Source organism: Sus scrofa, chromosome 10 (assembly GCF_054392235.1).
Source record: "Sus scrofa isolate SSC_HxYL_T2T_F1_AM1 chromosome 10, Sscrofa_HxYL_maternal_Yorkshire_Landrace_v2.0, whole genome shotgun sequence".
Classification (NCBI taxonomy): Eukaryota; Metazoa; Chordata; class Mammalia; order Artiodactyla; family Suidae; genus Sus; species Sus scrofa.
In genome coordinates, this window is record NC_139392.1 from 72385310 (window position 1) to 72407820 (window position 22511).

The 22511-nt window shown below is 36.9% G+C and overlaps 1 protein-coding gene and 1 long non-coding RNA gene across 7 annotated transcripts in view; both read left to right on the plus strand.

The window, feature by feature from the left end:
- The window catches only part of RSU1 (Ras suppressor protein 1), an 883461-nt gene that overhangs the window by 622978 nt on the left and 237972 nt on the right, over positions 1-22511 (plus strand). The window lies entirely within an intron of this gene.
- On the plus strand, positions 12036-14712 carry LOC146399512 (uncharacterized). Its single transcript, XR_014818349.1, has 2 exons — positions 12036-13370; positions 13483-14712. It is a non-coding gene; the product is annotated as an uncharacterized LOC146399512 (long non-coding RNA).

Genomic DNA, 22511 nt, shown 5'->3' on the forward strand with positions numbered 1-22511 from the left:
TTGTTTCTCCTGAGCTACTCACAGATCTCCTATAGCAAACTTCTCAGACAAGTTCATGTCATGTCACTGTAAGTTCACATCATGTCATAACAGGAGGAGTATATCTATATTAGGGCATCTCAAGGAATAAGTTTACATGGTCATGACCACCTGTCGGCAAATCATGTGAAAATATGCCCTCAAACCCAAAGTAAGTGTTTCTTCAACTCCCTTTTCCTTTAGTTGTCTTCTCCAGAAAGCCTGAGGCTATTCTAGTACCAAGTAAATGACAAAGGAAGGGAAGTCAGAGAGAAGAGGGACAGCAATTAGGGCCACACGGTCTCCACTGTAATACCTATTATAAAAATAGAATGACTCCGCTAGCACATGTTGGACCTTCCCAGACCTGGGCTTGGAAAAGCTTTGTGTCATCACTGATGTTTTAGCTTCCTCACCTTCACAGGGTATTTGCTTAAGGGAGAGGTAAATGCTGAGTCAAAAAAGAAAAAAAATTAGAAAAAGTGCTACGAATAAGAAATAATGAACACTAAGAATAACTTGCTTTCCACATATTTAAACATAAGCAATTTTTTTTCTTTTTAGGGCCACACCTGCGACCCATGGAAGTTCCCAGGCCAGGGGTTGAATTGGAACTGTAGCTGCCAGCCTATGCCACAGCCACAGCAATGTCGGATCCCAGCTGCATCTGTGACCTACACTGCAGCTCACAGAAACACCAGATCCTTAATCCACTGAGGGAGGCCAGGGATCAAACGCGCATCCTCATGGATACTAGAAGTGTTCATAACTCGCTGAGCCATAACGGGAACTCCCTAAACATGAGCAATTTTAAAAACCTATTTTCAATTTCCATTTCTAACTCTTGGTATTAGCATGAAGGAAACGAACCTTTATATATCTGAAGCAGCTTAGTGAGGCTGATTCCCTTAAAGTTACTTGACTATTTTCAGGGACTACCAAAATTTTCAACTTACACCGAATATAAAACTTATGGATAAAATTTTATATGCTTTCTTTAGAATCTATGTATGTTATTCAAAAAGGAATTTAAAACCTACTTTACCAAACCAGATAAAGATTTGTACATGACCAAAAAAGTAGACAAAAAAAGAATTGTACCCTAGAAAAAAACTGTTTTTCAATACAATTATTCTAAGTGCATGCAATTATCACTTAAATTCATTTTAAAAAATGGTTAATATAATCCACTTCTGCACAAAAAGTGCAGTTATATTCTAAGTGCTCAATCAATAATTAATTTTTTAGCTGTAGCTTTTTTCTTTCATTAAATATACAGAAAAAGTACAATTATGATGTTTCAGGCTATTGATGTTGTTATCTTCGAGCTTATAAATGTGATTTTGGTTTAATTTTTCTCACATGCTAAGCAAAATTTACTGAAGGCATACCATATGTTGCTTCATAAATAAATTATAATCTTAACTAGACAATATATTGGATTATAACAGGCTAAGGAATGAGAAATACATTTTCTTATTTTTATAAATAAGTATGATGCAGATAAGTTAGTTATATTACCAAATTTTAAATTTTGCTGTCTTTTGTTCTCATTTCTTGATATGAATATTAACACTGCATATAAATAAATGAATTTAGACTTTTTCTAAAATTTGGATGGAACTGTTTGTTGACAAGAGAGAATTAAGCTTGCTTATTAGATTTTGTATAAACTATTTCCCACAAATTGAAGGACCTAAATCTGCATCTCCATGGTTTCGATTGATAAGATGTTTTAAACTAAGGGTGAAATAAAAGCATTTAAGGGAGTTCCCTGGTGGCTCAGCAGTTAAGGACCTGCTGTTTTCATTGCTGTGGCACAGGTTCCATCTCTGGCTTGGGCACATGATATGGCGTGGCCAAAAAAAAAAAAAAAGCATTTTATAAAAATTATTATAGCTAAGTTGCACTGAAACAATCAATGTTCAGATTTTTCCAAATCTTTGTGAATCTATTGGATTATGCCAAGTGCTTCAAGCAGGCATAATTAATAAACATTTGATAAATCTTGGTCTACTTCCCAGAAATTGAGAAATTGAAAGATTCTATTGACGGAGTAATAAATGCTGTTGCAAATCAGGTCATTTCCAATTCTTTTCTTTCAAGACATTTGAAGGAGGATCTATTCAAGTTGTCAGCTCATACGTCATTAAGAATAATTTTCATGATACATCACTATATGAAATTTGGCAAATACTTAAGGAAGAATTTAAAGAATTGAGTAACATTATTCTAAAATTCTCTTCCTTCCCACCTCCTTATTTAGATGAACAAGGTCTCTCAGGTTCTACAACAATAATCATGGTGAATTGCATAGGATTTGTGTTGTACCCCATATCATTATAATAATAAATAAAATGCATACATAAATACATGAACTAAAACAGCCCTACTTATCTCACTATGAGATTCGTTTCCAATTAAACATTATTCTTTTTAAAAAATAAATTTCCAAGTTTGTTATTTATTTTTTGTATTGTGTTAAATTTATGTATTCCTAATAACAGTGATACTGACTCAATCAAGAAAATCATTGAGAGCCTTATGGGTAGAGAATTTAACAAACACAAAATTTTAATTTATGTACATGTTTTTGTGGCAGACATGTATTTTATCAATATAAAATCGATAAAAGACAATGAAAATATATTGCAGGAGAATAAAAATGTAGGGAAGGTGAATAAAATAGAACTTCAATGACATAAATTTTCCTAATAAAGAGCCTCTTCATGAATTTTTTATTAAAGTTATACAGTGTTGTGCCAATTTCTGCTGTACAGCATAGTGACAAAGTTATACATACATTCTTATTCTCATACTATCTTCCATCATGTTCTATCCCAAGAGGTTGGATATTTTTCCTTGTGCTATACAGTAAGACCTCGCTGCTTATCCATTCTAAATGTAATAATTTGCATCCATCAACCCCAAACTCCCTGTCCATCCCACTGACTCCCCTCTCCCTCTTGGCAACACAAGTCTGTTCTCTATGTCTGTGAGTCTGTTTCTGTTTTGTAGATAGGTTCATTTGTGGCATATTTTAGATTCCACATATAAGTGACATCATACAGTATTTGTCCTTCTCATTATGACTTATTTCACATATGGGAATTTCTAGTTGCATCCATGATGCTGCAAATGCCATTATTTCATTCTTTTTTTATGACTGAGTAGATTCCATCGTATATATGTATGTACCATGTCTTCTTAATCCATTTGTCTGTTGATAGACATTTAGGTTGTTTCCATGTCTTGGCCATTGTGAATAGTGCTGCAGTGAACACAGGGGTACATGTATCTTTTTGAATTATAGTTTTGCCTAGTATAGAAGTTGTGAGTGTTAAGCTAGTACAGTACATGGAGTTTATTAGATGCAGGTATTTTTATTTTCTTGTGGAAACAACACATACACAACACATAACAGGTTAAGTGTACCATACAGTATTATTAATGATAGGCACAACGTTGTATAGACCTTTAGAACTTACTCATCTTGCAAAACTGAAAGTTTCTACTCACTGATGAGCATTTCCACACTATCCCTCACAATAGCCACTGCTTTTATAAGTTCAACATTTGTAGATTTCACATAAAAGTGAGGTAGTATTTGCTTTTATGTGCAGTATTTGCTTTTCTGTGTCTGGCTTATTGTTAATTAGGTCTTCTGGGTTCATCCATGTTTCATAGAGCAGGATTTTCTCTGTTTGGGAGGCTTGAATAATATTCTGACAGACCCTTAGGTTGTTTCTCTCCCTCGGCTACTGAAAATGATACCTCTGTGAATGTGGAGATACAATATCTTTTTGAATAAGTGTTTTTGTTTTCTTTGGTTAAACACCCAAAAGTGGGATTGTTGGGTCACGTGGTAGGTCTATTTTTAATTTTTTAAGGACCCTCCATATTGCATAGCAGCTGCATCATTTTGCAAGCCCACCAACAGTGTACAGGGTTTCAGTTTCTCTATACCCTCACTACCAATTCGTTATACTTGTTTTTTGACAGTTGCAAGTAGCAAGAATGAAGTAGTATTTCATTGTTGTTTGATTTGACTTTCCCTAGTGATGGGTGGCACTGAGCATCTATTTATATGCCTGTTGGCCATTCGTGTGTCTTCATTGGCTACATTTTAAAAATTATAATACTAGTTTTATTTTTAAATGACAATATTTCTAGTACACTTGAATTTTCACCATTTGAGACTTATGATCAAGATACTTAAACAACTATTTTAAAATATGCAAAAGGAGTTCCTGCTGTGGTGCAGTGGGTTAAGAACCCGACTGTAGTGGCTCAGGTTCCAGCCCAGTGCAGTGGGTTAAAGGATCCAGTATTGCTGTAGTTGTGGTGTAGGTCACAGATGCTGCTCTGATTCAGTTCCTGGCCCAGGAACTTTCGCATGGCATGGGTGCAGCTATAAAAAAAAAAAAACAAAAAACATAAAAATAAAAATATGCAAAGCATACATAGATTTTCAACATAATTTTAAGAAATACAGAAGAAAAACATTTGAAGACTACTGCTATAAATGCCATAAAAACTAATGATGGTATAATCTTTTGGAAATAATTTTATTGTTATTGAGGGAATGTATAACTTAAAAAGTTATGGTCAGGCCACAGTTAATCTACTTAAGTGTATCTTTAAATATCACAATTTTAACTACCACCTATTCTTTCTGTCTAGTTAATTGTATGATAGTAACATTCTGGAATGTAACTCCTTGAAGACAGGGATTTTTGTCAGTTTTGGTCACATCTGTCTCTGTGGAATGTAGAATAATGTCTGGCATATATAATAAGCATCCAACAAATATTATCAAATAAACCTTAAGAGACAAACCAAATAAATTTTATTTATTAAAAAAGTTAAATTATAGCATCATGATTATAATGAAAATTAGTCATCTTCTACCAGGGCTCAGTAGACTACACCCAACTAGTTGTTTTTGTAAAAAAAAATAGGTCATGTTGAAACACAGCATCTATGCCCCATATGTTTCTCTAGTGTCTTTGGTGGCTTTCACACTATAAGGACAGAAGTCAATAGTTGTGTTAGAGACTGTATGGCCTGAATAAGCTAAACTATTTACTGCGCGATCCTTTCCAGTAAATGTTTGTCGATCTCTGCTCTATCACATCCTGCTCCACTTTCAGTGAGGCAGAAATTAAAACTCTTTTCGCTGTTTCTGCTTGTATTTAACTGTGCATTTATAATTGTCGCATATATTGCTATTAGCCTGCATTGAAAAACAGATGCTTGTGCACGCACACACACACAGTCACACACACTCCAAACAGATTCACAAACACTTAGGATTTTTAAAAAGTTACTGTGACTATCCAATTATTGTTACCTACTGACACATTTCATTTTTTTCCCCTTTGCAATCTTTTTATTTTTCTGTATTCAAGATTGCTTTGATGTGTGCAAATACCAGACAGAATTAATATTAACCTGAAATTCATATAGCCTTGGGAGCTTTCAGAAGGTTTTCACTCACATGCCCCTAAGATAAGTATAGAAAATTGTACAGTCTTGGGTATATCTTGATAAAATTCTACAAAACGTAGCTATTACCCAGATCAAGATATGGAATATTAGCACTACTCCACAGTGCCTCTTTGTTTCCTTCCAGACATTCCAGCCCACAAAGCAACCACTGTTAAGATTTCTACCATTACAAATCTGTATTCTTTTTTTTTTAACTTGTTACAAACTTAATCACGCAGCAAAACTCAGTTGTATCTTCTTTCATTCTTGTCAGCGAGATTTATTCATGTTGCATTCAGGTAGTAATCTACCATTATCATAATTAGTTTTATAAGAGACTGCCAAATCATCTTCCGAAGTGACTGCCCCATTTTGCATTCCCACCAGCAATGAATGAGAGTTCCTGTTGGCTCTACATTCTTGCCAGCTATTTGGTTGTTACTGTACTGGATTTTGGCCATTCTAATAGGGGCGTTGTGGTATCTCATTGTTTTAATTTGAAATTCCCTAATGACATGATATGGAGCGTCTTTTCATATGCTTATTGCCATCTGTATATTTTCTTTGATGAAGTGTCTGTTCAGATCTTTAGCGCATTTTTTAATCAGGTTGTTCATTTTCTAATTGTTCACTTTTTAAAGTTCTTTGTATTTTTTATGAAACCAGTCTTTTATCAGATGAGTCTTTTGCAGATAGTTTCTCTTAGCCTATGGCTTATCTTCTCATTCTCTTGACAGCCTTTGGCAGAGCACACGTTTTTAAATTCAGCTTATTTTTTCCATGGATTGTGCCTTTGGTGTTGTATGTAAAAAATTCATCTCCATACCCAAGGTCATCTAGAATTCCCTCTGTGTTTTATTCTAGGAGTTTTGTTGCTTTGCATTTTACATTTAGGTCTATGATCCATTTTGAGTTTAATTCTTGTGAAAGGTATAAGGTCTGTGTCTATTTTCATTTTTTTTTATATATGAACGTCCATTTGTTCTATTGCCATTTGTTGAAAAGACTATCTTTCCTCCATCATATTGCCTTTACTCCTTTGTCAAAGATCTTCTGGTTGCTTTAAACATCTTCTTTCCTCCTGTCTCCTTCCTCCCCTTCCTCCTCCCCTTCATTCTACCCTCCCTTGTTTCCTTTCTCCCTCCCTCCCTCCTTTCCTTCCTTCTTTCCGCTAGGCAAAGAGCACTTTGCCTAAATACATCGAGTATGTAGCTGTCCACAGCATGATGTGTGTAGTTCTACTTTTCTGTTTTACCTCTCTTGTTGTGGGTTTGTAGACCTTCTTGATTATGTGGCATGATAACCTTGATGATTTTGAAAGTATTGGGGCTAGGATCTCTTTTGATAATTTCTTTTTAAAATATTTTTTATATAATGGATTTTTATTTTTTTCCATTATAGCTGGTTTGTAGTGTTCTGTCAATTTTCTACTGTATAGCATGGTGTAACACCAGTTACACATACAGGTGTACATTCTTTTTTCTTACATTATTATGCTCGATCATAAGTGACTAGACATAGTTCCCAGTGCTACATAGCAGGATCTCATTGCTAATCCATTACAAAGGCAATAGTTTGCATCTATTAATCCCAAGCTCCCAATCCATCCCACTCCCTCCCCAACTCCCTTGGCAACCACATGTCTATTCTCCAGGTCCACGATTTTCTTTTCTGTGGAAACGTTCATTAATGCCATATATTAGATTCCAGATATGTGATGTCATATGGTATTTGTCTTTCTCTTTCTGATTTACTTCACTCAGTATGAGAGTCTCCAGTTTCATCCATGTTGCTGTCAATGGCATTATTTTGTTCCTTTTTATGGATGAGTAGTATTCCATTGTGTGTGCGTGTGTGTGTGTGTGTGTGTGTGTGTATGTGTGTATATATATATCACATCTTCCTAATCCAATCATCTGTCAATGGACATTTGGGTTGTTTCCATGTCTTGACTATTGTGAATAGCCCTGCAATGAACATGTGGGTACTTGTGTCTTTTTCAAGGAAAGTTTTGTCTGGATATATGCCCAAGAGTGGGATTTCTGGGTCATATGGCAGTTCTATGTATAGTGTTATAACATACCTCCATACTGTTCTTCATAGTGGTTGTACCAGCACCACAGCAGGAATTCTGTATGTTTCTTTCACATTTCCTTCTTTCCTTCTCTTTAGGCAACATTTTGTATTCTTTTAACTAACCTATCTTCTAGTTCACCAATCCTGTTTTCAGTATCTAACATGCTATTAAATCCATCACTAAATATGATCCTTTTTTTTTTTTGTCTTTTTGCCTTTTCTAGGGCCACTTCCCGCAGCATATGGAGGTTCCCAGGCTAGGGGTCTAATTGGAGCTGTAGCTGCTGACCTATGCCAGAGCCATGGCAACACAGGATCCGAGCCACGTCTGCAACCTATACCACAGCTCATGGCAACACTGGATCCTTAACCCACTGGGCAAGGCCAGGGATTGAACCCACAACCTCATGGTTCCTCGTCGGATTCATTAACCACTGTGTCACAATAGGAACTCCTAAATATGATTCTTGATTTCAGTCATTATATTTTTTTTCAGTTCTATGGTCTCTGTTATGCTTTTTTATATATTTCAACTTCTGTCTTGAAAATCCCCATCTTATATACTGTTGAATATATTAATCATAGTTGTATTTAAAGTGTATTTCTTATCACCTATGGATTTTTATTTTATTTCTTTCTTTTAGTTTTTTGTATTGTTTCTGTCTCCTGGCATAAGTAGTCATTTTTGACTGAATGTTTCAATAGGCAATTTCCAAGTAGGGTTCATCCTGGAATAACAGTGGTTCTCAGTTTAGATGTTATAGTTATAGATTTTTATGTAAATAATAAAACAGGTGTTCACACATATAGTGTTTGCTTTAAAGATTTTTTTTTCCAATGGCCACCTTGCAGTAGACATTTAACATAGTGTGGAAATAATTATAGTCAACTTATTGTCCATGGACAGTTAACTTATATTCCTCAGAAACTGTTCTTGGCCAGTTGATGCTCTTTTAATAAAAGGTTCTCCTTATTTTATTGTTGGTCGAGTTTTATGGACTTGTTCAATGGGGTGGCACATAGGCTAAATAACAGCATGCAATGGTCCCTCCTCAGAACCTAGCAGAAGTCTCTATAAAGGTCAATGGTGCACCCATTCTTTTTCTCCTTCCTTTTTTTTTTTATAAGGGAAATGTCTGTAGCATATGGGGGTTCCCAGCTAGGGGTCGAATTGGAACTGTAGCTGCCGGCCTACACCACAGCCATATCAATGCAAGATCCAAGCCACATCTGCAACCTATACCACAGCTCATGGCGTAGCTCATGGCCAGATCCTCAACCCACTAAGCAAGGCTAGGGATTGAACCTGTATCCTCATGGGTGTAGGCAGATTTGTTTCTGCTGAGCCGATGATGGGAACTCCCCTTTTTCTCCTCTTTTCATATGCATGTACACACACACATTGTATCAACACATGTCTAATCAGGAGATGGAAACCACAGGAATTTTGTTAACAGTATAATAAGTATTATTGTTAACTAGGTACTAGGGAGTAGAAAAGACAAATATTGACCACTTAGGTATTACCAAGTAGTAGCTATAGGATAAACTGCCACCTCCAGGACTAGGAGAGACAGTGAGAGAAAATTGGAATTACTATAAACAGGTGGTTTGGAAATGGGATCCTATGGCACTGAGACTTTTGACTTACTTGTCTGGTGCTAGGGACTCTGAGAGAGACAGTGATTCAGCTTTGAGAATGTTCTGCATACCCTCAATAATTGCTACTATAGGTGATGATTCTGGATAAAGAAATATTGCTAGAGTGATGATGAAAAGAGTAGAAGATGGGAGCCTAACAAAAAGAAATTATTTTGTCTCTCCTCTCACTTTCTATTGTTCTCTGGCAGCCTCTGAGGAGGAGTCACCTGGAAAAGAAATAATAATACCCTATTTCTCCCACTTTAGGATGCCCATTTATTTTACATTTAAACATATTTGAAATTAGCATTAATCTTAGAGTGGGTGGCAGGTCATGGTTCAGTGATCACGATGTTTTTTTTTCTTAATGTCATATGAAATAAGGATGCTTCTCATAATTAAGAGTGTCTGTAATTCTATGAAATATGGTATTCTTAAAAGCATAAGATGATTTTTATCACCAAACGTTCTGACCCTGGTAATGATGGTTTTCTCTTTTAAGTTCTCACACACCATCTGTTAAATAGTTTTGTAATTTTGCAAGAGGGTCCAGTGTTCATCTTTCTGAATTATAGTTTCTGCGTTATTTCCCCAATTTTCTTTTTAACATTCTCCCACCTCCAGGATCATGGTAATCTTCTTATTTTCTGTTGAACCGTCTCTCAAAGAACATGTTGACATCCTCTGAGCACTGATGCTGCCATCACATGCATAGGCCACTCGGGTGTCAAGGGATTTCAGTCATGTGGTCATAAAAACTTGCTTCAGAACATGATTGCTCTCTCCTACTTGAGATTCAAATTCCCCATTCATCGTGTTTGTTACTCTCTCCGGTTTAAATGTTTTGCTTCAAGGTCAGTGGCAACTCCTCATCATCCCTCAAGAGCACCATTTCTGACACCGTAATGAATGTATCCATGGTTTTCTAGATCTTTCCAGAGAAGATTGAAGTGGAGTCTAGAACCTTATTTCTGCTTTAAAGGGCACTCTAAAAGTATTTTGTGTAAATCCTGTTGCCTCTTTTATTTATTTATTCATTTTTAGGACATCACTCCTGGCATATGAAATTTCCAGACTAGGGGTTAAATTGGAGCTGCAGCTGCTGGCCTAAGCCACAGCCACAGCAATGCAGGATCCAAGCCATGTGTGTGACCTACACCACAGCTGATGGCAATGCCAGACCATTAACCCACGGAGTGAGGCCACGGTTCGAACCGACATCCTCATGGATTCTAGTTGGGTTCGTTTCCACTGTGCCACAGCGAAAACTCCTAAATCTTATTGCCTCTTTTAAAGCTTGTCCTGTTTTGTGTGGCTCTGGAATTGTACCTCTTCACCTAATTTTGAGCTAGGTTTGAAAAATATTTTAAATTTTCTGAAGCAATATGCCAACATCCAACAAGAGAAGAAACATCACCTTGTTAACACGGGTGAAGAAATATGATTTTGACAACTAAAACATAGGGCTCTATGTTAATTCTTAGGTAATGTATTCAATTAATTATTTCTGTTAACAAACTGCCCCCAAACTGGAGATTTCTTTTTTCTGAAAATCTCCTCACTCAGTGAGTAATGTTCATTCTGTATCACTTCTGTTTTCTAGGTTGTGGACTTGAGCCAAAATTGTGCTGCTATATAAGAGACAGTTGACCCTTGAACAACATGGGTTTGGACTGTGCAGGTCCACTTATATGTGAATTTTTAAAAATAAATACTATAGTACTACACAATCTGTGATGCAGAACCACATATACAGAGGGCTGACTATGAATTTACAGGATTTTCTTCTGCATGAGGGGTTGGCACCTCTATGCCTTGAGTTGTTCAGGGGGTCAATTGTAGATTGTCATTTGCTCAGACTTCTATAGGTTTTCTCACTATTTCTCTGCTCCTTCATGTTTTGTTACTTCCCCACTGCCTATGCTCTAAGCTGTGCTATGTATTTAGGTTTTTTTTTTTTTACAGATGGATTCCACTTGAGGGTACCGATGTATATATATTTGTTTATTATGACTGCATAAAAAAGACTCCCTCAAACTCAATGGCACTAATTATGATTTATTTAAATCTTACAAGTGCATGGGCAGTTGCAGTTTGGTTGGTTAAGGGTAGGTTTGCATGGCCCTGACTCCAAGATGCAGGTTGAGCCCAGGTCAGCACCACATGTGTCTCATCCTCTTTGGAATAGCATGTTCTCCTCATGGCAGTGGCTGAAACAGGAGACACCATGCCTCTCTCCTAACAGCATCTCTGTTAATATCCCAGTGATAAAGCAAGCTCAGTGGGTAGGAAATCATATTCTACTCCCAAGAGGAGAAGGTGGGGAATGTATATTTGCTCAACAATAGTTCTAATTATACTAGAAGTTAACCAAAGAGTAAAGATAGACATTGCAGATAAAGCTTCCATATGAATTGATCTCTTAGTATTTCTAGTACCTCTCTGTCACGGTTCAAGGACATGCTTGGGTCATGGTGATCCAAGCAAGAGTCTTTATTTGCAGCATATCCATCCATGATCTGGAAAGTAGAACAAAGAAAATAGTCTTTAAGCTACATAGAGAGTATTATGGACTGAATTGTTTCCCCCTCAAAATTCATATATGAGAGCCCTAACCATCATGCTACTGTATTTGGAGACAGAGCCTTGAGGGAGGTAACTGAGGTTAAATGAAATCATGAGGGTGGTATTCTAGTCTGATGAAACCTATGTCCTTTTAAGAGGAAAATAGCCCGAGGCCTCTTTCTCTGCACAAGCACAGAGGAAAGGCCCTGTGAACACACAATGAAAAGGCAGCTGTCAATAAGCCAGGAAGAGAGCGCTCATCAAAAACTAAATTTACCAGCACTTTGGTCATAGACGTCTTGGCTCCTGAACTGTGAAAAAAAAATATATTTATATTTTAAACTGTGAAAAAAATATATATATCTGTGTTTGTGTGTGGCAGCCTGAGCAGACAGAGAGAGCAAGACGGTTAAAGAAGGACCATGATTGGCTGGTAGGTATGACTTATATAACATTCATGGAGGATCAACAAGCTGAGCATGAGTCAGTATTATAACCCCATTGTTGGGATAGCAAACTCAGATGCTGGGAGTAGGCAATTAACATACATCTGTGAGCTGAGATATAAGGAAATATGAACCTTATGGTGATTGGGAGGGGTCTATTCTACTGAAATGCATTAAGCTTTAACTTTTATTTTTACAAATGGTAGTGAAATTGAAACACCTCTGATTTGAACCCAACCTAAACCCAGATTGGGACTTGAACCCATGTGTTGAGATTTGAACACAGCCTAGACGCAGTTTGTGACTTGAACTCACGGTTTTTAAAACTTAGAATAGATTTACAAGGAGATCCTGATGAATAGCATTGAGAACTATGTCTAGATACTCATGTTGCAACAGAACAAAGGGTGGGGGAAAAATGTAATTATAATGTATACATGTAAGGATAACCTGACCCCCTTGCTATACAGTGGGAAAATAAAATAAATAAATAAATAAATAAAAGTGGAATCACTCACCTGTCATGACTTACTGAGGCTCAGGTTCTTTGTGTCTCAGTGCAAAAGGAATTCATGGAGAGAAAAAGCGATAGGCAAGAAATAGATTTATTAAGATACTTGTGAGGGATGCAAGCGGGCAGGTGAGAAGACTCTGCCCTGAGGATTAGGTGGGCTACAGTTCTATAATCCAAGGAAAATGGGGAGGGGGAAAAGACTGCCTCTTCCTCTTTCTCTGAGTAGACATCAGGCTTACATCATTAGCTCCTCCTTCGAATCCAGTAAGAGAGTATTCGACCATATGAAGTCAAACTAGGAATGTCCTGGGGCTTATTCAAATCAGCAGAAGGGTGGTAACATATGCTAAGATATCTTGAATCATCTCAGGTTTCTGTATAGCACAGGTCTCCTACTCTGGAATGTCATCTTTCCCTTAAATCCCTGTCCTTGGAGTTGAGGATCATTATCTTACTGAACTGGAATGCAGGCTTCACTTGATCTTTCATTTAATGACCTGAGGTATATGTCATGCTTTTATTTATGGTTTTATATTTAAGCAATCCTGCCTTATTCCACAATGTTCTGATGGCTTTCTTGAGGGATCATTGACTTAGTGGTCTCCCAAAATTTTCCCTAGGTTTCCCTCTCTATCAATGGTCCCTTACTGGGACTTGTACAGCTACTTCATTTTTTTTTTTTTTTTTTTGGTCGTTTTGCCATTTCTTGGGCCGCTCCCGCGGCATATGGAGGTTCCCAGGCTAGGGGTTGAATTGGAGCTGTAGCCGCCAGCCTACACCAGAGCCACAGCAACGCGGGACCCGAGCCACATCTGCAACCTACACCACAACTCACAGCAACGCCAGATCGTTAACCCACTGAGCAAGGGCAGGGACTGAACCCGCAACCTCATGGCTCCTAGTCGGATTCGTTAACCACTGCGCCACGACGGGAACTCCTTGTATAGCTACTTCTGTAACTATCCTTCTCCATCCTTGTCAGTTGTATCCTAAATAATCAGTTTGGATTCAGATTGCAGTCTGTCCGTTGGCACCTAGGGATCTAGAATGCTCTCCTACCAGATAGAAGAATTCCTTCTGTAATCAAATAGATGAATCCTTAAGGTCCCTACAGGGATGACTTTTCCCCTCCTCTCTTTAGGGCTGCACCCACAGCACATGGAGGTGCTCAGGCTAGGGGTCGACGCAGAGCTGCAGCTGCTGGTCTATACCACAGCCACAGCAATGAGGGATCTGAGTCGTATCTGCAACTTATACCACAGCTCATGGCAACACCAGATCTTTAACCCACTGAGCAAGGCCAGGGATTGAACCCTCATCCTCACAGATACTAGTCGGGTTCACTACCACTGAACCAAAAGGGGAATGCCTTCTGACCATTTTAAAGCACTGATTTTGATTCTGTTTCCTGATGAAATGAGGAGATGGATTAGAAATCAGTCTAACAAAAATGAAAAACATGATTTAGTAGATGAAAGAGGAGATGGTACCTTACATAAACATGAACTTGAAAATAGATTATTTAGAATTATAACCTACGAGTCCCTGTCTCTGGAGATTAGAAGGATGGGAAGCCCACCTCAGTCTCAACATGAATGGTACGAGTACAAAAAGAATAACTAGAAAAGAAATAATTCCAGTGACCCTTTGAGGCTCCTTCTGGCTTCACATCAGGAAGTGAGAGAGCAGTAAGAAGGGTTTCAACCCTTCTTCAACCTCCAAAAAGGAAGCATAGTATTCAACTAGTAAAAGTGGAAGACAGTAAAGTGGAAGACAGTAAAGTGGAAACTACTAGCTCCCACTGTGGAGCAACAGGATTGGAGGCATCTCTGCAGCACCAGGATGCAGGTTAAATCCAATGGGCACAGTGGGTTAAAGGATCCAGTAGGTCTCAACTGTGGCTCAGATCTGATCCCTGACCCAGGAACTCCATATGCCATGGGGCAGCCAAAAAAGAATAAAGTCAATTAAAGTGGAAAATGCTATATGGAAAATAATACCTCTCTTTGCATAAAATATATTTATGATATTTATATATTTATAGACACACACGAATGCATGCCACATAAATATGCATATCCTTTCTGACCTTTTGGAAAAGGAATTTTCTTGATTCAGAATGCAGGCTCACAGAGAAACCCACAAGCTCCCTCCCAAATCTGAACTACAGCTATCATTTGTTTAGATTGGGTGCCTTTCTTTTGAAAGCCTTAGAAAGAACAGACTCAAAAATATTTTAAAGAGTAGGTTAAAAAACTTTAGCCAGTGGGAACACAGCAAAAGGAATGGCCAGACACAACAGTTAGTAGGCCAGTTAGTAAGATCCTCTGTCAGAGAGGCTAACATCTTTGTACCAATAAACATATATTTTTTTTCTTTTTATGTTTCATGTCTCTTTGCTCCCAATTAATTCCATGAGTTCAGACTGAACTCTGATGGGCTTTTTCTGGCTGATCCCTCTTGGCTGTTACTGTACATCACTCATTCCAGAGACATTTACTTTGCGATTAAAGAAGAAAAAAAAAAAAGTTTTACTCTGTGAAATAATTCCAGAAGGTATACACTTTCCATTCTAAAGTTCTCTATGTATCAACATATTTCACTCCCTTTGCTTCCCCCTAAGGTGCCTGGGCTGTGGTTACATAAGAGGTGGTAACTTTGAATTTGCCCTTCAGGTCCCCAAAGAGAAAATATGACACTTCTCCTGAGTGTCATTGGGACTAACTCCCAAACTGATTTTCTCATCATGATAAATAATGTCAACCAATTCCCCAATCCAAATAAAGTAGAATACTAAGACTTATTGTCTCTGTCAAAGAGTTGTCCAAAAGTTGAAACATTCAGGAAGTCATTCTGCTCCTAGGATTGGGTCTCTAAATATATCTCTCTTGAGTGGATTTTCTTTCATAGGAGGAGAGTACAATCCATACAGCTCAGGTCAGACATGCTCTATCTGGCAAGTCTTAGGGGGCTTTTCTAGGACCGCGGGTGGACCACTTGCTGTATTCTCCCCTGGTGGGAAAGAATGAGCAGAAAGGGTGGTGGTAATGAAGATAGAATAAGAGAAATGGGACCAATCTACATGAAAACACAGCAACATATTTCTCTTTCCATCTGTGCATGAATTAGAAACTAGCTGAGTGGTACTCCATCCCATGAGGTCTATTCTCTGAAGCATGTGTCTACCTCCCATTAGCATTGTATGAATGAGCCTTTTGTAATAATAATGAAGCGCAAAGGAGGAAACCTTTAATACCTAATCCATAGGGGTATATTCTTCTCTTGATGGACCTATAATTCCTATCTGGGCTAATGGGTGTTCTAAACTGACATCAAAAAAAGCTGTCTGTCCCATTGTGTGAAAAAGGTAAAGGTCTCTCCTTCCAGCCTCATTATCATTCAAACCGATCTTTTCTTTCCTGCTTCTCTCTCAAAGGATGGGCCTCTCTCCCTTGAGGTCCTTGTAAGAAGGGAGAGCCTTGGAAATTACACATCTGGTAAATAGAACAGATTTTCATGCCGTTTACTCTACAGTTCTTCATCTGTTTCTCTTGGATACCAACGCAAAGGTTTTAAACTCAGAAAAAAAGACATTATTCTTTCCACAAAATGGGTTCACATTTACTCAAAGAACATATGTTCTGCAAATGTGATATATCAAAGGTTATTCTGAAACCATAAAAACTTATGAATTCTTTAGTTCTAATGAATAAAATCAGGCAAGCTATTTCAGATCACTTTGTGCATATTATAGCCCTCTCTATTTTTTTCCTGCATAGAATTTTTTAGAGCTATTAAGAGAATGGAAGCAGAGAATAGGAAACAAAACTGATGGAGGAAATTCTTTTCAGAGCAATTTTTTCAGCATTTTTAATTTTTAGGTGGAGTATTTATTCTGACACTTTGTAGAATGCCACCTTCCACTGTGGAATGGGCCATTTTTTGTTTTTCCTTTGAGATGCTGTCATCCTCTTAAGGATGGACTATATATACTATGTATTTTGCATCCCTCATAATACTGTAACACAAAGTTCAGTAAGCCAAATGGAGTTTTATGACCATGGTAGTTTGTGTTGTGGCTACAGGGCTAAGCTGAACTACAATTCCCAGAATCCTCTTTGCTATATGTTTCTGAGAGTGGTACAAAAGAGGGAGTCATATGAAATTTGGAAGGTTGAAGGAAAGCAACTGTCTTTTCATTCTTTAGCCTGGCATATTAGAAGGCAGCCTGACACACAGAGATTCTGGGGTATCTCATCTTGTCCTCACTCTCCCACTGGACATCCAGTGACCCCCATGTCCTCTACTAGATGCAGAGGCAACAGCTCTGCTCTGTATGTGAAAGTGGTCCTCTTTATAAGCCTCCCTGTGGTCTCACCCAAGCATCTGGACTTGTAGGGCTTCCCACATTTCTTGGCAAACTCCCACTAGCCTACTTGCACCAATACCTCAGAGGTCTCTGCTATTATCACTACATATGCATAGTGATCCTACTCTTCACTTAGTTTCTCTATAAGCATGTCCAGCTTTAAACATAACATATATCACTTATCCCATGCTATTCATATGATCTTGGGTACCCTGATAGAATCTTTTTTTCTTTTTGTTGAAGTACAGTTGATTTACAATGTTGTGATAGTTTCAGGTATACAGCAAAGTGATTCAGTTATACATATATGTATTTATACCTATGTCTTTTTCAGATTCTCTTCCTTTATGGGTTATTATAAGTTATTGAATATAATTCACTGTGCTATGCAGTGAGTCCTTGTTTTTATCTATTTTATATACAGTAGCGTATATCTGTTAATCCCAAACTCCTAATTTATCCCTCCCCTCCCCCTTTCCCCTTGGGTAACCAGAAGTTTGTATTCTATGTCTGTGAGTCTATTTCTGTTTTGTAAATAAGTTCATTTGTATCCATTTTTTTAGACTTCACATATAGGTGATATCATATGATATTTGTTTTTCTCTGTCAGACTGACTTTACTTAGTGTGATAATCTCTAGGTTCATTCATGTTGCTACAAATGACATTATTTCCTTTTTATGAATGTAATATTCACCCTGCATCTTCTTTATCCATTCCTCTGTTGAGGGACATTTAGTCTCCTTCCATATTTTGGCTATTTTAAAAAGTGTTGCTATAAACATAGGGGTGCATGTATCTTTTCAAATTAGGGGTTTCGTCTTTTCTAGATATATGCCCAGGATTGGAATTGCTGGATCATATGGCAAGTCTATTTTTAGTTTTTTTAAAACAACTTCTATACTGTTCTCCATAATGGCTGTACCAATTTACATTTCCACCAATAGTGTAGGATGGTTTCCTTTTCTCCATACCTTCTAAGGCATATATTATTTGAAAACTTAATGATAGCCATTCTGGCCACTTTAAGGTTGATACCTCACTGTAGTTTTTATTTGCATTTGTCTAATAATTAGTGATTTTGAGAACCTTTTCATAAGTCTTTTGGCCATCTGCATGTCTTCTTTGGATAAATGTCTGCTTAGGTCTTCTGCCTAGTTTTTGACTGGGTTGTTTGTTTTTTTGGTATTGAGCTAAATGTGTATTTTGAAAATTAATCTTTTGTCAGTTACACTATTTTCAAATCTTTTGTCCCACACCATAGGTTGTCTCTTTGTTTTGTTTGCAATTTCCCTTGCTGTTAAAATGCTTTTAAGTTTAATTAGATCTCATTTGTTTGTTTTTGCTTTTACTTCCATTACTCTAGAAGACAGATCCTAAAAACATTGCTGCAATTTATGTCGGAGTGTTCTGCTATGTTTTCCTCTAAGAATTTTACATTACTGAGTTTTACATTTAGGTCTTAAATTCATTTTGAGTATATTTTTTATATGGTGTTAGAGAATGTTCTAATTTCATTCTTTTACATGTAGTTGCCAGTTTCCCAGTCTCTGCTTATTGAAGAGACTGTCTTTTCTCTATTGCATTATTTTTGCCTCTTTTGTTGTAGATTAATTGACCATAAGTGTGTGGTTTTATTGCTGGACTTCCTATATTGATCTATATTTCTCTTTTTGTGCTAGTACCATACTGTTTTATTACTGTAGTTCTGTAGTATAGTCTTAAGTCAGGCAGGTTGATTCCACTAGCTCCATTCTTTCTCAAGATTATTTTGATTATTTGGGGTCTCTTATGTTTCCATACAAATTTTAAAATTATTTGTTCTAGTTCTATGAAAAATGTCATTGTTAATTCGATAGGGATTGCATTGAATCTGTAGGTTATCTTGTGTATTGTGGTCATTTTAATAAAATTGATTATTCTAATCCAAGAACATGGTATATATTTCTATCTGTTTGTGTTGTCTTCAATGTCTTTCATCAATATCTTACAGTTTTTGGAACACAGGTCTTTTGCCTCCTTAGGTGGGTTTATTCCTAGATATTCTTTTTGATGTGATAATAATGACATTGTTCCCTTAATTTCTCTTTCTGATGTTTTATTGTTAGTGTGGAAAATGCAACAGATTTCTACATATTAATTTTGCATCCTGCATCTTTACCAAATTCTCTGATGAGCTCTAGTAATTTTCTCATAGCATCTGTAGGATTTTCCCCTAATTGAATCTTGACACATATGACTTGTATATGTTAGTATAAAACTTGAGACTTCTGGTATTTCTCAGGAAAATAAAATAAAATGGTTCTTTGCATCATAAGCTTTTAAGTAAAGATTTATTGACTCTGGAAATAATGCTACTCCATTCACTTGAAGTTGCAGTAATTGAATAAAAAGATAACTTTGTGAAATAAGTACATGCCTTCTTGTTATAGTAAAACAAGATTTGAGAGGGAATAGTTTCCTAATTGAGAGGAAAAATTATTTCTCCACTTAAACTGTATGTAATGTATAGAAAAATTACTAACATTAAAAATGAATAAATTTACCTTAAAGTAATCTTTAGATAATTCAACTTGTAGCAAGTGCTTAAATATGATATAATATCACTTAAGATACATTCTCTAACTTTGTTAATTTTCCTATGTTTGAATTAGTAAATATATCATATATTCTATCCTGTAAAAAGGAAAAATAAGGAAAGTATTTTGGCCATTGAGTGAATTGTTGTCCTGCTAAGGCTAGTTATTCTTTCTGTAACTTGAATTATACATTTATAATATTAGAATATAGTCTTTGTTTTATAATAGTCAAATGCTTTGAGAAATATATAAGTTGTAGTATAGAACAGAAACTTAATTTGTCTAAGTTTTAAATAGTTCTAATAGTATTTTTAGGTCTCTTAGATAGCAATGGTTTAAGGAATATTTTTCTAATTCCTAGATGATTATTTGACTCTAGTCATAATAAACCCATGTGCCTCTATAGTCGTAAATCTGGTTCTAAATACATCAGTCTCAAATTTTTAGACTTACCTTAACCATAATTCTATCATTTTTTCTTTTTCCAAGGACTGATTTTATTTTATTTTTTAATAATTCAATGTATTTTATTGTATTTATAGTTGTACAATCATCATTACAAGTTAATTTTAGAATGTTTCCATCCCAAACCCCCATAACTCTATCTTTATATCATATAAGATTCTAAATTTCTACCCCTAATATTAGCATACTTATATTTATACCACTAAACCTGTAACAAAATGGAATGACCCAATGTTTCTACTTTACTTTTGGCAGTAAGGAAACAGGAATATAATCAATGCTTTACCATTTGTCCCAAACCATCTGCATGTCATATAAAAACCCTATAATCTCTTCATGGTTCTTTCATTCTTGAAGAGCTAAACAAACTATAAAGTATCATTTTACATCTAGGATTATAATAGATATATAGGGAATGCAATCTGCTTCTGCTAAGTGGTGGAGTAGGGATAAATCTTTGCAAGCTGAATTCAAGAACAGACACATTTCTCACCCTTAGCTATAGTGCTTCTGGTGCTAGAAGAAAATAATGAAATATGAACTGAGAGGTAGTCCTGAAGGTTCAAGCCAGAAAAGGGTGTCCCAATGGATTGTTGGACAAAGAAAACAAGAAAGAAGGCAGAAACTGGGAGCAAGAGGGAAAGCTAAGAGATGGGAGAGCCTAGATGGTCTAAAGTAAGTTTTTCAGGTGGTTATGGTAAAACAGCATGGAAAAACCTGGAAGAATCCTAGATACTGAACTTTTATCCCCTCTCCTTAACATAACTTTTGAGAGAGTGACGGGCCCATTTAAAAGGGTCCAAAGTGAACTAGAAGAATGTCACTAAAATAAAGACAAGCATAGCTTTTTTTTTTTCTTTTTTCTTTTCTTCTTCTTTTTTTTAATGGGTGCACCTGCAGCATAGGGAAGTTCCCGGGCTATGGGTCAAATTGGAACTGCAGCTGCCAGCCTGCACCACAGACATAGCAACACTAGATCTGAGCCACATCTGCAACAGGCACCTCAGCTTGCAGCAACACTGGATTGTTAACCCACTAAGCAAGGCCAGGGATAGAACCTGCATCCTTACAAACACTATGTTGGGTTCTTGACCTGCTAAGTCACAACAGGAACTCTAAACATAGCTTTTAATCATTCCCTGAAATTCACTTCCTGTCCCTGATTTAGGATCTCACTGATTTATACAGTGCTTTCTACAACAAAGTTTTCTTTCTTCTTTTTTCTCATTTCCAATCTTTTGAAAGAATAATCGAGCACTATTATTTCCATTCCTGCTACCATCTATATTCAGAATGACCTTGACCCAGCCATCATGGGTCTTGACTTTGCCTTATGAGTTTTTTGGCCCCGTGGCTCAGACAGTGAGATAGAGAATTCTCTGCCCTGGCTTTGGAATCAAGCCTCCCTGTGGCCACAGCTGATAAAGACGGCCAGACCTCAAAATGGCCTTGAATCTGTTTCCAGTTTCTCAGCCTGGTCATCCTGATAGGCAGAGTCCTGGCTAGGCAATGTGGAAGGCCAGCCAAAGCACTCTACAGTGTCCGTGAAGTTAATGCTAATATTCTGCTTAATAATGTCATGTAACTGTATTTTGGAAAAATAAAATTATTTCTGCAAACAAACAGGAATAAGTGCTCATCAGAGACTAACTGAAATGCTTATCACTGAATGACCATGTGTGTTTCCCACATGCCTCCTGGTCTAATGTTGAGGGCACAGTGTCACAAGGGTGCTGACACACATCTGGCATCAACACACACAGGATGGAAAAAAAATGGAGGGAAGGTGTCAGAAAGTATAATACAAAAGAAGAACTTAAATGGAGACTGTACACAACAAAGAGAATGGGGAAAGCAAGAGCAAATGCATTCTTTCTGTTCAGACAGGCACCATATACACACCAAAGGTCTGGTTCTGGTTCAATAATTTTTCAACGTTGACAACCAAACTGGGTAATTGAGGCCAAAGTAGAAAAACACACCCTTGCTTATCATGGGCCAGTTTCTGCCTTAATTATCTAGCATTTTAGTTTATTGCCTTTCTACTCAATCTTGTACACTGTTATGTCTTTGGAGAGAGTGAGAAAGATAAATCAACTATTTCACATGGATTTGTTGGCTATCTGGTGAAAAGACAATGGCAAAATGAAAAGGACAATCAGAAGGAAATAGTGCCACATACTCATGCAATGAAAACACACACACACAGGAGTTCCTTGGTGGTACAGTGTGTTAAGGATCTGGCATTGTCGCTGCTGTGGTTCAGGTTGCTGCTGTGGCCCTGATTTGGTCCCAGGCCTGGGAACTTTTACATGCCATGGTCATGACAAAAAACAAACAAACAAACAA